This window comes from Centruroides vittatus, unplaced genomic scaffold (genome assembly GCF_030686945.1).
Source record: "Centruroides vittatus isolate TY-2023 unplaced genomic scaffold, ASM3068694v2 contig_233, whole genome shotgun sequence".
Classification (NCBI taxonomy): domain Eukaryota; kingdom Metazoa; phylum Arthropoda; class Arachnida; order Scorpiones; family Buthidae; genus Centruroides; species Centruroides vittatus.
The window spans coordinates 57,874-73,473 of NW_027121459.1; the positions used below are offsets into that span (position 1 = coordinate 57,874).

The 15,600-nt window shown below is 32.2% G+C and overlaps 1 long non-coding RNA gene across 1 annotated transcript; it reads right to left on the minus strand.

Moving 5' to 3' along the window:
• Positions 1-1,193: 1,193 nt before the first annotated feature.
• On the minus strand, positions 1,194-7,601 carry LOC136971145 (uncharacterized). Its single transcript, XR_010880108.1, has 2 exons — positions 7,477-7,601; positions 1,194-1,568 (listed from the first exon to the last, which is right to left on the minus strand). It is a non-coding gene; the product is annotated as an uncharacterized lncRNA (long non-coding RNA).
• Positions 7,602-15,600: the final 7,999 nt, after the last annotated feature.

The window sequence follows — 15,600 nt, forward strand, 5'->3', positions numbered from 1 at the left end:
CGTAAAATAATGTCCGTTTTTCTTTCCTGATTGTTATGGACACAGAAGAAGGAAAGTATCGAAGTCATGTCTAATTTGACCCTCTGGAATTTTGTAGCAAACTTAGATATGAGACCTTTTCTATACCAACGTATAAATAATGTTTCTGTTTCTCTGTCCTTATCTCCTTGCATAATCTGCACTAAATTTGTCATATTTATTATGCACCATTATTTTCATGGTTTAATCTCCACGACAGTTCACGATAAACATAAAAAGTATTCTAAAATAACCTAACTTGTACAGTCAAACCTGTTTTTATGCAGTGCATAGGGACCGCATAAAAAAACGCATTAAAAAAATCGCAAGAAACTTCACGAGTGGCTAGAAAAAATAGTTTTCGCAACACAATCAAAAAAATATTTTTTTAATGCGGTCAATAGGGACCGCATAAAAAAGTCTCGCATAGAAAATAACTCAAAACCGTACGAAATAGAATTTATTGACAACAGATGTCAGCACTTGACTGCATCGTCTCGTCTATCGTCTGTTTTACATATTTTTGTCCAGGTGGTGTTTTGTTGACTTAAAAAATAAATTATTTCGTTTTTCGCATATTCATGCAATAATATTACTATAATAAGTTTATTTATGCTATAATAAGTTTATTTAGTATAATAAGTCAACGTGAGACATGAAAAATCGCAGGAGACTAGTCGCCAACTATACCGCACAAATAAAAAATCGCACAAAAAAACCGCACAAATAAAAAATCACATAAAAAAATCGCACAAAAAAAGACTGCATAAACACAGGTTTGACTGTATTATAATTTTCACATTAAATTGTGTAAATGGTTTATTTTTACGAATTTTCCAAAGTTTATCTAATGACAAGTGATCTTCAAGAATCTTGATATGAAATATAATTATCTTTTATATATTATTTTAATGCTACAGAAATTTGAAGTATTTTCGTTATAATTATTCGCGAGAAATGTTACTTGTCGAAATGGTTTCATAATTTCAGCTTCGTATCTTATGTTTGGTGTAACTGTCAATAGTCTCAATACAATATCACAAAAGAATTCAAATGCCGATGTAAACGATACCAAACTATTATAAATGGTTAAATTTTTTCAGAAATTGTGTAAATCGAACTTTTAAATTATTATTTCGCTTCCGTACACAAATACCAACGAGAAATAAATTGAATTATTTTGTGTTTATATTCTTTTAATATTCATTTATTCAGTTACAAATAAGAATGTGAAAAGTCATCAATTTTCTTTCTTCGTTTTTCGAATGTTACGAGAATATTGATATCTTTCGATATTCATTTGTCAAAAACGTTTGTGAGATATTTACATAATCTGTTTCTAAATGGATTAACATTTACTATTTTTTCCTCATCTGGAACATCGTAGCAAAAGCAGCCTCCGAAACAGCAGACACCCGTTTTGGCTCCACGTTCTCTGCATCTCCCATCACAGAAGTCTTTTTTGACTACACCGGGTTTCTCTTCCCCTGTAGCACATTCAATAGGTTCTCCCTCCACGATGATGTATCCGTGTCTCTTAGCTGCAAGAACTAAACAAATGAAATTAATTAATTACACAATTGTCAAATATTACTCAGTTTGAAGTAAAGAAACGAAAAACCTGTGTTAAATTCTTAAAATAAGTTTGAAAATCAAAAAACAATGAAGATCTACAAAGTAATACCTTGATATATTTTAAATAGAAAAATCATTTAGTTGTCCAGAATGTATCAGTTAATATAACTTTATTTTTCTCAGCTTACAGAAAAAATTGTTCACAGTGTTATAAAATGATGCATATTATCAAATAAAATATTGTTATAATTAAGTATTATTATTTAATAATTATTAGAACTTTGTCTGTCAAACATGACAGACTACCTTCTGCGAGAAAGCAGAGATTGTAGAACCGAAAAGAGTTAGGATTTGACGAAGTTCAAGGTCCTTCACTAATGTTTCTACAAATCAAGTAGCTTATTCTGTCTGTCAAAACATATATCATCCCGCATTAATTATTTTCAATAACAAGTTCTTTAGAATGGATTGGATAATAGAACGTCACGTGCTTACTATCGAACGTTTTTAAAGAAATTATTGTAGATGCGACGCGATACTTTTTAAAACTTTACGTTTAAATGTGAAATTTTTAAAAATAAGTTTAAAATTATTCAATTTACCAAAATATATATAAAATGGAAGTTAAGATGAATGGCGTAATTGACGTCACCGAGTCGAAATCGATAAAATCTTTTTTTATAGCTAATATTTCTGCACATTAAGCAGCCTTTGCTTTCTGTTAAAACACAAGAATATGATCAAATTTTCATCTGGATTGCAAGACTTTCCTTACTGTCTTTTCTGAGTAATATCGATCTTGATATCTTCCCGATTCTTAAATGCGACAAGGAAAATTCTAATAAAAGGCGAGACCAAGTGTTATGAAGTAAAACCATATCGACTTCGACATTTTATTAATTATAAAGTCAAAAACATTAATAAATAATATACAGACGTTCGTATTAATATTGATAATTACAAGATAACAATGAAAATAAAAATAATGATAATAAATAATACGACGTGTTATAAAGTATGTAGAGAAAGGAAGATAACAAAGGAAGTTACAAATTTTGTAATTACCGTATATAACGGCGTATAAGACGACCCCCGACTTTTGAGAAGATTTTCCTGGGTTAAAAAGTTGTCTTATACGCCGGAATATACCGTACAGACCTATAAAACTTCCACTAGTGTCCTTTTTCCTGTTTGTTTGCATATCCTTCTTTAATCTCCAGAACAAAGTTAGATACATAAAAGTCAAGACTAAATGTAGAAAGTTTAGGAACAGAAAACCTGCATTAATTATATATGAACTTCCGGTCTGAAACGGAAATCACGTTATTTTAATTTAAAATTTTCGCCAGAACGAAGAGTTAGATAGACGAACGACATGACTCTACTGTTATCGAAAAAAGTATGAAGTTAGGAGCAAGACACTACTAACATAAACCGCATGTATTTCGAATTACGCAAATTAAAATTTGCGGCCCAGTATTTTAATATATGTTTTTTAATATTAAAGAAAAACACAAGTCGCCATGCTATGAAATGATATTGTAATAAAAGCTAAAATAAAAAGTCAAAAGTCAAAAATGATTTAGTCGCTACTTTAGTTTACTCGATTAAAGTCATCGCGAAAAATACCCTCGCTAGCATTTCAACCGTTGCAGCTTAAACGCTAGCAAATATTTTCGTTATACATTTTCTTTTATAATTTAAGAAAACAAACGACACAAAACGTTTTGGGGAAAAACACAATTAGGGGTGCTCTCTTGTAAAACGGTCCAAAATTTGGATGGGCTATAAATTTCTTTTAAAGGGTAGATCAACGCGACTTTTTGTTGGGATATCGTGGGCAAACGATGGGCAAAGGAATAGCACCGATTACTTTGAAAAAAGTGCAGTCAGAGGTGCCAACTTCACGGAACAATTTCGACATTCGTCTTAAACTCAATGAACTTCTGACTTACTCCAGACTTTAATTTTGGGAAAAATACCGTGCATGTCTAGAGAAGTCATCAACGAAGGTACGTGTTTGTATGTACTTTGCCCTTCTGTTCGACAAAGGTTGTATTGGTTCCATTATATTATTGTGTGTAATCTGCAATGATCCATTTGTCTCGTTTTCACTTTTGCTACGAGATTTTCGCTTACATGTATCTTTTAGACACGTTGTACAGCTTTGAATATTCTTTTTCATGCCTTCACTAACTAGGATACTTCACGGCTTTATGAATTTTCTTATCTTCTACATGTTCTAATTTGCAATGGATTATATTCTTGTCTAGCTTCATTTTTTCGCTCTGCATTCTTTTTAACAGACTTTCTACAATCTTCCTTATCGTGCACTGGTAAAAATCACTTTTCCGCTTACGTCATTGCACATTAGCTTCACAGTTTTCATACCGTATGAGATTTTCTGACACGTTTTTTTGTGCGCGTGATAAGAAACTTGAGTTTATGCTTGACTTTCGTATACAAAACTACATATAGTGCTTTATTTGCAGCCAGTTAAAGACAGCGTTTGTCTATCGTACTGTTTATTTTTATTCCTTCTTACTATGACTTCCCTATTGTCTTCTCTGGACATGTATGTCAGCACGATCGAAAATATTGACTAGGGTTTCTCAATCGGGATCCCGGTTGTTTTTTAACCCGGGAAATTCTTCTCATCCCGGGAAATCTCGCAAATTTCTTAAAAGTTCAAAGTTCACTTTTTTCTTATTTTGTGTTAAGGTTGTGGACATTTTGCCAATAGAAAGTGCAATTAAGTCCTTAACTGTCAGAATACATTTGCATTTATTAATTTTAAACCTACTTATTAGTCTATTTTTGAATTTTTCCTTGTTATAGCATGTCAATAGTGGTCAATAATCAATACTTAGTTTATTTGTGGCAGGATTGTGAAGATTCTTTACTTACCAAAACTATAATATCTGGAATAATTGTGCTTTCGCTGTCTTAATTTTTAACCATGCCCAGTAGCTTCAATAACTGCGTAGCTGTAACTGCAGGTTGTGCAAATTGGGCAAGGATACAAACGAGTACGAATTCTGCAAGTATCAAGTTTTTCTTCATAAATATGATTATTGAAGATAAACGAACTGCCGATTTATCGGGCTATAAGCTCGATGACGCAATTAAAGCAGCCGAGATAAACAAATCAAGAATACTAGAGAGCAAAATATCGAAGTACTACAATATCGAAAACGAACTAGAAATCTTCCAGGCTACAGGTGAAGAAACACGTAACATCTGATTTCTCTTGAATGCATTAAACACGATTCCACTGTTATCAATTGAATCGGAAAGAACATTCCCGGTAGCGGGACTTTCCATTACTAAAATAAGAACAGGATCGAGTATTTCGAGTGTTGACTGTCTTTGCTTTTTAAAATCCTATTATAAAAATTTACAATAATATTTTGTATTATGCTTTATTTTAATCACGAAAATTATCTTTTAAGTTCAGTTTTTAAATTTTCAACTCAATTCAAAGCATTTTTATTTGTGTGTAGTTTCCAGCAAACTTTAATAATTTTTTTTTCTATTTGTGAAAATTTTACGTAATTCAAAGGTAACTTCTAATATATATCTTACACAGAATTATTAGTATGATTTTGGAGGGTGTAAACGTATTAAATTACTTTAAGAAATGAAAAATAATTATATCATTCGATTTCAAGATATTTTGTATATCTTAAAAATAATTAATTCCATCCCGACATACCAGGGAACAGTTCGCTTTTATGCCAGAATCCCGAGAGAAGCTTATGATCGGGAAATGTAAAAACCTAATATTGTCCAAGGCTCGGATTCACGAAAGCAACTTACAACGTACTGTACATTCGTCGTAAATTGCAATATGACAATTTGTTATTTGCAGATCTCGTCGTAAAAGAAAATGTCGTTACAAGGCATGGTTATATTATGACATGTAGGGGGTTGTCGAAAGTCAAGGCAATGCAAGCAGGCCGATGAGTATTTAGCCTTCGCGATCGACGAATTATGTAGTTCATCGAAAAATTTTTGTTTATTTCGTCTATGGATCGAAGATAATCTGTTAACGAAATTGATCTCATACTATCGAATTTCAAAAAAAGGAATTTTCAGTTTGAGGAATTGAAACCTCATTTGGAATGGTGTATACATTCTTCATAGTATACAATTCTCTTAATCATGTTAAAATTATAAACAGAATTATTATAATAAACTATAAAAATTTAACTAAACTTTCTTCTTTGAAAAGCTTTTGTAATCTCTTTTTATTTATGTCGGACTTCATTTATGTATCTTAACGGTGTTGGTATTCTACGTAACGTACGTTACTAACAGTAATCACTGCAAATAAAATCTAATTTACAATAATTACCTTCTCCGCAAGAAGTGACACTTGGATGTAATCTTTCTCCTATTAATATTATTTATTTAATTCCATCTAACAAGGCCTCTATTTCAGAAGTAAAATGAGAGCTGCGTTTTTTCTCTTCCATTTTAAAACCGAAACTTACGTCGGAGACAAATCGTGTCATTAGAAACCATTTAAACAATATTATTATTGCACGAAACAGTACGCTGTTAAATTCAGATCACTGATATTTTGTCATAAATCGTAGACCAAGATACGATGGTCTTCTTAAATTGCAGATACGATATATCGTAAATTCGTCGTATTTTACAATGTCGCGAGAATACGAAGTTGTAACAATACTTTCGTGAATTCGGGCTCAAGTTACTTTCAACAATCAACTTCATTTCTTTCTTTACTATTGTCTTGCTATAATTTTCTTTTACCATTTTGCTTTTCTTGCTCCCGCGAAGCAGTTTTTAATACTTTCATTTCGAAACTTATATCATTTTCTTTAATTTGTTTATGGTGCTTTATCCGCTTTTCTTCAAATAGAAATTCTTCTTACTTCTCTTGCATCTCGGCTATCTTCGTTTTGTTCGAGTGTTTTCATTAATTAGTCATACTTGAATGGCAATTGCATTAGTATAATAAACCTTAATTATTTTCGAGAAACCATTGCAATATTACATTACTATCGTTAAATACGACTTCACATTCTCATTTTTATCGTATGTTAAGTTGAACGTTTTCTTCAGAAGTAACTTATGTAGAATGCCATAGCACCGATACTATTTCTGCAGTATATTTACGTCTCTTTGTGCATTTTCGTGTATCTTTGAAAATATCGTTTTCAGCAATTAGGAACAAGTACGTTAATGCTTTATTATTATTAGTTATCCTGTGATTTCTAAAATAGTACACTCGTAACTAATACGGACAACTTCTATCAGCCTTTTTTCTGTTAATTAATACTAGTTCTCATGCGATACACTACACACGATAATTTTCTTTATTTAACCATCTGGAAAGACGTTTTAAGCGATTGGACAAATTGTTATGTTCTTCTAATTCGATAGTAAACAGTAGGGTTAGAAGAACAGTTATTGAAGAATTAAAATGGTTATTGTCTCTTAAACTACACGCTGATCTTAAGAAACTGGCTGTCTGAAAAAACTGCGCGTAGATTAAAACGACTAGCGACAAACAGAAAGAAAATGCCATTTGTGAAGAAACAACATGGAAACTTACGTTTAACACGATTCAAAAGAAATTTGTAACATAAAATAGCAACGTTTTCTATTATACTGAATACTCATAATTGTCTTATGAAGGTAGCAACTAGAAGTTTCGAAATTCTAATTAACAAAGAAAGTAATGATGCAAACTAATATTGTCAATTGAATAGACGGTTAAAAACTCGTTCATTGCTTTTTCGGAGATCAAAACTATTACACACAAACAGAAAAATAAGGAAACGATTCACATAATATCTATAAATCATTATGAATTATATTAGAATTCACTGTATGCAAATTAATTTTTCTTACCTGTTCCCACGAAACAGAGAAACAAAATGACGATTTGCATTGTTCTAATCGATTCTTTTTCGAGAATTCCTCTTATTATCGAACTCTGTCGATTTCTTCCACTTTTATACAATTTGCGATGGGACAGCTTCGTTCCCATTGGTCATATTTTGCGCGCATTAAACAATATCGTCAAATAAATAATGTTTTGTATCCAATGAAAGGCATGAATATTAAATAACATAACAGAATTTCGAAATCTTCTATAATTTATCAAATGACATCAAAATCAAATGGCCTGGCAGACTTCCACGTGACTTCATTAATAATTCACATTCAGTTTTGTAATAATCCAAAGCATACTTTATTAACATTTTCCATTGTTACAATATCTTATGTTTGAATGTACGTATGTGTTAAAATAAGTTGAAATTTACACTCTGTTCTTGACATTAAGGAAGAATGAATGACAGTGGCAATTTACAGGTTTACAAATTTTTCAAATTGCAGCTCAATTACAAGTACACTTGAATGTAAAATTGTTTAACGTTTTTATAAGATTGCAAAAGTGGAGGAATTTTTAGCCTTTATACACATGTAGAAATCCTCATCTGAACATTATTAATTATTAACGACCAGTTATTTGAATAGGTTTTGTATATTTATTTCACTTGAAATATTTCTTTCGTGGAGTTTATCTACGTTACTGCTCCTTAACCTTTACTTCTGCCAACAATTCTTGAGTTATTAAATTGTTTACATGTACTTCAAATTTCAAATGCAAATGATTGCTCTTAAAATGCATGTCCTAAATGCATTAGGTGTGCATACTCTTAAAATGCACACGTAATTAGGGCTCGGAATGCATTTTATTTTCGGAAGATCGTCCATGTGTCTGGTTGTGTAAAAAATAAAGTTAAGTAAATATTCTTTATACATTTTAAGTAGTAAGTGACCCAATGGGTCATCTAAAGAAACGAATTGAATGAAGTTGATCTGGCGAGTACATTTTATTATCTACTCTTCGATAGACAGTTTAACATAATATATTTTAATTTATCATACTTTTTTAAATGAGTAAATGATGATAGAATGACAGGAAAATTAAAAGTCAAGTTATGGCTCTCCATGTGCTCAATAGTCGTGTGAAAATTCTAATCACAATTTCACGTATTGTCTGATAAAATACATAACGGTTGTAATTTACGGACGAAAGGATAAATAAAATGGCTTCATATAAGACAATTCTTTCCGAATTTAATGAAAAATGATTTGAGACAATTAACTTATAAATTCATAAATGACTAAATGAAAATTGCAATTTCTTCAGATATTTACAGTTAGAAGAAAGGTCGCTTACAAACGATTACAAAAATGACCATTTTTCACGAGTAAAATGCATTATAATAAATTATTTCTTGGAACATTCCAAGCTCTTTTTCTGTAAATAATAATTTTTATATAAATAAACACATATGTATAAATAAATTTCATTATTACATTTAAAAATATATTTTTGTATAAAATTGAAAACATCATTAAAATTGTCGGCCTGGATCGTTCAGTTTTCTGTTTTGAAAATATGTTTAAAATCGTAAAATATCATTTAATACATATTTATTTGTCCATTCTTCAAAGAACAATAGTAATTAGTTAGGATTATCGCTTTCGTGTATTTATATGTTATCTGTTTGTCAGAATACGAATGTAAATGTTTGGAGAAAATGCTTGTTTATGACACAAATAACGTGTGTTCGAACGCTCGTTTGTTGTTTGAAAAGCTGGAAAATTTAAGTTTAATTCAATCGCGATATTCGATATTTTCGTCTATATTAGATAGGTATAACTCAAGATATACTTTTTATAGATAATTATTAACTCACGTTTACATATTTGCTGTATTTATTACTTGAGAATCAAGTGTTTTAGATTTTCAAGTTGTGTTGATATTATCCTTTAAGTAGGTGAACCGATACGTTATTCTTCTGTCGAGAATGAAACTTTAATTCATTAGAAATCAGTTTAGGAACATCACGGCCGTTGTTTTAAACACAACTTTCCCATCCGCTACTTTGTGTAGTGTTAAATTATAGCTCTCAATAAATCAGTGACAAGCAATGTTTTTAGAATACGGTCCACAAGTGTACTTCGTTGTTTACCAGCGAGCCGCGTAGAGCTTTTCTAATGAACTGACGGGCTATAAGTTTGCTGAGTACCAATATTCTTTGTTACCACTACTACACTATTTTTTAAAATAACATATGCTGACATCCAAACTAGTAACACATAGCTTATTCTCTTCGCTTGTATAGTTTGAATGTTCTTCGTCATGATTGTTAGATTAATTAAACATTCTCAAGGATTTAACAATAGTTTTGAATTGATATTGAAAGATACAGTTTTTAAAAAATTTTATCATAAATATTTGACTTGAGAGCAAATATTTTTTAATATCTATAGGAATTAAATATACTTAAAATGACTAAAAAAGTATTTAAGGAAACTTGTCAAGTATGTTATTATTGGTGGATTTGCTTTTGAAATGGTGAGAGGGCGAAGAAAGAAAATATTTTTGTGTAGAAAGTAACAGATTGTCTTTCACTGCTTTGTTACATAGAAATATCCTTAGTGAAATTATTAGGTAAAAATTATGAAAAATTTAACAGAAATTCTATTATCAGTGTAACGAATAATTCAATAACAACCATAATCATCGTAAAGGAAATAGATAATGTAAAAGTTAACGAAAATATATAGAAGATTACAAGTGAACTTTCTAAAATTCCCTTTATATGTAAAGGAATGGGGAAAATATTTAGTATTGATTTTCACCATTTATTGCTTGTCTCATCGAAATTTTTTAAAGCTTATGTATTGTTTTAATTGTTGAAATAATTGGAAAAAAGTTGTCGAGTCGAAAACAGTGCAAGGGGTTTTGATGACCGTGAGACATTGTTGAGAATAAGAAGTGCACTGGAAGAATTAGAACTCATCGGTAGTCGAGTGGTTTATAAGCAATTGTAAAAGGCAAATAGACGACCATTTTATCTAATCTTTAATCACTCTAAATTTCAACCGTTTAAAATTTCATCATTTTATCAAAGAACAAAGTTAAAATCCATAAAAATTAATTCCCACGGACTAGTTTCCTTCTGAAGATAATCCATCTAGTGGGTCACCCGGAACCTTCGATATAAACTTCAACTATTAAATTCCCGACTTTTAATAACTCTCTCCTGACCTCATAGAAAAAATTCAAGGAAAAGGTCCAAATAAAAAGAGGGCGATGACAAACCCAGGCAGTCGTTCTAGTCTCCAATCTTACAGAAAGAAATTCATCGAAAAATCTCCGAAAATTCAAGCGTATTTCTAGGATATTTCTCTGTGCACTATTCCATCGAACTACTCCATCGGACTATTAATCGGACTCGTCTGCCATACCGCCAGCAAGAATCCAGTCTCTCTCTGTCAAGTCTCTTAACCAGGTATTTATCAACACGTGATTCGTTTGTAAACTCACTCTCTCATTATGACACCAATACGACCGGTCGCGCTACGACCATTGGAAACGGTCACCGTGTTTAATACCGCCTTTTGTATTTACTTTTGTTAATATTGAATCATTATTACTAGTTAAAAGGGATCCCGAGTCAGTCACTTTCTCGTTTGTCTCTCCACACCTCTACACCGGATTTAATAGCCAAACCTATAACTGATACTATCTTATAACAAAGTTTATTCCTTTATTTAATAAATGAAACGAAAAAGTTAACAAAGTTGAAATTTTAATTCCCAAGTAAGTAGTTTCCTTCATAATTTATAATTTATATTTATTTATTTATTTAAAAGATTAGAAGGGCTGTTTCTGTTTATGCAGACATCTGCCCTAGGAAGTTGAAAAGAAGGGTTTTAGAAAAGAGGGTAGAGAAAAAAAGAAGTAAAGTAAGATAGAAAAGTGGGAAAGAAGCATAAGATCCTTGAGCGTTCGCTTCTCAATTAATAAACATAATTTGTTACATGCTATTTACAATTTTTTACAATGTTGTGCATAACAATTTTATCCCAATAAATTACCTTACTTTAGGTAGCTGTAATTAACCGTAACACTGACTTGAACAAGATTTATAGGTCATGGTCAGCTTTGCCAGATTTGATCCCCGCTATATTACATTCCTTGAAATTGCTGTTACATGCTGTACTGTTTCTTGTTAGTCATAATTGATAGCTATCTATAGGAAACCTCTTAAGCTAGTGCTATTACCAAAGATCAAAATTTTAGTCAAGAGTTCATTACAGTAAACCCCGATAACACGGGATTCGTATAACACGGATTCGTATAACACGGCAAAAAAATTGCGATTGTATTCGTATAACACGCTAAAAGACACTCGTATAACACGGTAAAAAACGTCATCGCCGACTCGTGTCGTGACAGGATTGGTCGAATCTGTACCAATAGCAGATATTGTATAAACCGTTGAGTTTAAATGCCCATAAAAATTATATTTTATTAATGATGTCTCCAAAGTTCAGCGAATTTTTCGCAAAAACAATAGCTTATTAGGAAACACGGGTCTGCCGTTTGATGAGCCGCTCCGCGACGAAAACAAGCTTAAGCAATGGCGTCGTCGAACGGAGCACACTCGGTAAGTAATTCTACAATTTTTTGTTTATAGCATAGTTTTATGGATTATTCCCAAAAAATTATACGTAATTTGGAAACGTTGGGTCAAATTAGTCTAGAATCGATTAATTTTATGGTAGAAAACCTTTCAAACAGCCGTAGCCCTTAAACTGCACACCCTCCGGCTCTTGGCCAATGATTGGCTCTTGTATTTAAGTGACTTGTACAACACGGATTCATATAACACGGAACGTATCTACCGTGATATAGGGGTCTACTGTAATTTTTACTTCATTGTATCTTGGTGTAAGTAAACAACAAATTAAGTTATACGTAGATCTAACGAAAACTTATGTCTTTGACGTCATGACTATAAAGTAAAAATGGATGTCAACATTAGCTAGAGTGAAACCATCTGCCTTCACATGACTAAACACAACAGAACGATGAATCGACAAAACTCTACTTTGAGCTACCCTGAGGAAAACTTATAATTTTTAAACCAGCAAAAATAGTTCTGGTGCAATTAAATTGGGCAAGGCTGGCTCACTCGTCTTTATTAATGTAATATTTATCAATAACAATTACTCTTACATAAACAATTCGACTATAACAAAACAATACTATGAAACGAGTCCATTACTGCCTTTACTTCAATTCTAGTTTCTTATAAAAATTTTTAAGAATTCGTCATAAACATAAAAAATGACTTTTGTCAAAGTTATTTGTAACGACAAACAAGAAATAATGTTTCCACGATCCACACTTTGTAAAGAAAGTGCCAGAATATCGTCCATGCTTCATCCTTATGCAAATATACCATCGGTGTCATTTTACTTACCATATTCTATTGACATTTTGCAGCAAATACATGAGTAAGTCCTAAATATTTTTTATAAACATGTCGTAAATCACGTAACGTTTGTAAGCATAATTATTTATTACCGCGTATTGTTACAGATACTTAGACGAAGAACGTAGTAACATTATATCTACGACAAATGCAATGAACTTATTATTCGTAGCCACAAAGTTATGTATAACTCGTTTAACTACAGAGTGCCAAAAATATATGGCTAAATATTTGGCAACTGAAGACGTCTGTCGTGTGTATGACTTCGCTGATCAACACAAAGACAATAAGTTACGATTTATTTGTTGGAAAAAGTTTAATTCTGAATGGCATAAAATATTTAATTCAGAAAAATGGCTAGATTGCAATGAAAGTACCATCTACAGACTCGTTTCTAAACCGATATATACATGTGTAAACGAGATAGATATCTTCAATGTCGTTTTACAGTGGGCCAAGAAAAGAGTCACTCGGAACAAATCTTTTCGAGAAGTCATTAGACCCTTCATCCCGAAGTTTAGATTTTTAACAATGCCACCAAAATTATTAGAGCGTGTGGTATTCAACGAGCCAATATTAACGGATTCAGAGAGAGATGCGATAAAATGCTATTTTCAAACGAAAGAAACGTGGTTACTTCCACAGAATATTTGTACGATCGAGTGCCCTAGAATCGAAGATCAGCCTTTAATGTGGTTTTCGTATTGCAACAGAGGCACGGACGTCGTTGGAAGAAGAAAGAACGTCAATGATAACGTTCGATTCATCTGTGAAATAACGGTCAAGGAAACTTGTTATATCAGAAATCGGTTAATGTTACCCTAGGATCTAAAATGGCCGCCGGGGAAATTTTTCCCTACTTCGGAGACTGCGACAGAAAAAAAAATTTTCTCCTGCATTCAAGATGGCGGCCGGAACCGCGGCCATCTTGAATGCAGGAGAAAATTTTTCTGCAGACTTTGCGGATTTTTTAACCGAAATAAACAATAAAAAACAACAAAAAGAAGAGCTTTTTACTCACTTTTCGATTGTTCGATATTCTAAGTATGATCTCCTCGTAGGGGGTCGACGAAATTTTTCGAATGGTTGACTGTTCTATGTTCGACCGCTACTCCTTCTATGTCGTCAATGTGCATATATCCTTTCCATTCGTCCGTTATTATCGTACTTCCGGAATTCACGTATTTGCAAACGATCCAATTCACAGTGTTTTCTGATCTGTCATTCACCTGACATATGAAGCATTTCTTATCTTCATCACAATGAATGCAAACGGACTCGGTCGGCTGTATGCTTAATTTTACAGCAAAATTCGATGCGTTATCGATACGGGGAGGCAAACCTAGCTCCGAAAAGTCGTCTTCCATTAACTTGTAGAAATCACGAAAAGTGCATCTCGACCAAAATTTGTCGTTGCAACTCGAATCGGCAAAACTAGTCATTATCGAACAATTGGCAATAAACTAAACGTGGGGAGGCAAGGAGAGGAAAAAAACACGGTTTTTTCTTAATTTCTGATTACTTGGTTCTCTATCTTTTAGGATTAAATTGTAATAAAAGAAATAACAATACTTAGTAATACTGGAGGAATTAATAATAATAAATATTCACTGATAGCAATTTGTGTGCAAATGAAATATCGTTACGAAAAAAAAACACAGCAATTAATCCAATACGCAATTCGTTGCAACACAGCAGTAAACGATTCCAACAGGAAACTAGTCGATTTGCATAAAATTGCCCAGAAATGAACAGAAATCACGTCGCAGATCATGCATTTGCATATTCGCTCGTAACACCCCTACGAATTTACCGCCGATTTTACTCTCGCACGACGTCACGAAAAGGCTCCCTCTACCGTCGCAAATTTACACACTACCGTCTCCGTTTCGAGGTTACAGGATACTCGGCAACGTCGAACGCAGGATAGAAACCAAACGAGGAAAAAATCCCCACGTCGTCCACGTCTCGACTCTAGGGAAAATCTTTTCCCATCGCAGTCTTCGAAGTAGGGAAAAATTTCCCCGGCCGCCATTTTGGATCCTAAGGTAACATTAACCCAGAAATCTTTATCTTCCTGTCACTCATAACAGTATAAATGAAGAAAACGTGCAATTACGTTATTCTTACAATTTGGATAAATGGGTGATTTCCAATTTAATACTTACGTGTGATAGACAAGGACTTGTTTATTTGCCTTTTCCTATACTCGTAACGAAGTTTACTTTTTGTAGAATGATTGTTAGAATTTCCAAAGACGATATCATTCTTGAAAATAAAATAAAAATCAATCCCCAGGCAAATCATTATATACCATTGCAATGGATCATCAGAGAACGCAATAGAGATGAAAATATGGAGTTCGAAGATGACGCTGAATATATTTACTTCGACATTAGACCTTTCTTTTGAAAATCAAAAAATAGGAATTAAGTTGTTAATTAACGTATAAAATTTCCTATAAAACCATATTTACAAATTTTGTATTACTTTGAAATTCGTGTCATAAATTATCTAATATCCAAGAATAATCATGAAATTAAAAATAATCCATAAAATTCACCATAAAATGCTAAAATTATTTCCATTTTCCCTCATTTAAATTATTTTTTATGGGTGTCAAGAAAGGAAATTGAGTTCTGTGTGTACCGTCCTTGTAATCTAAAAA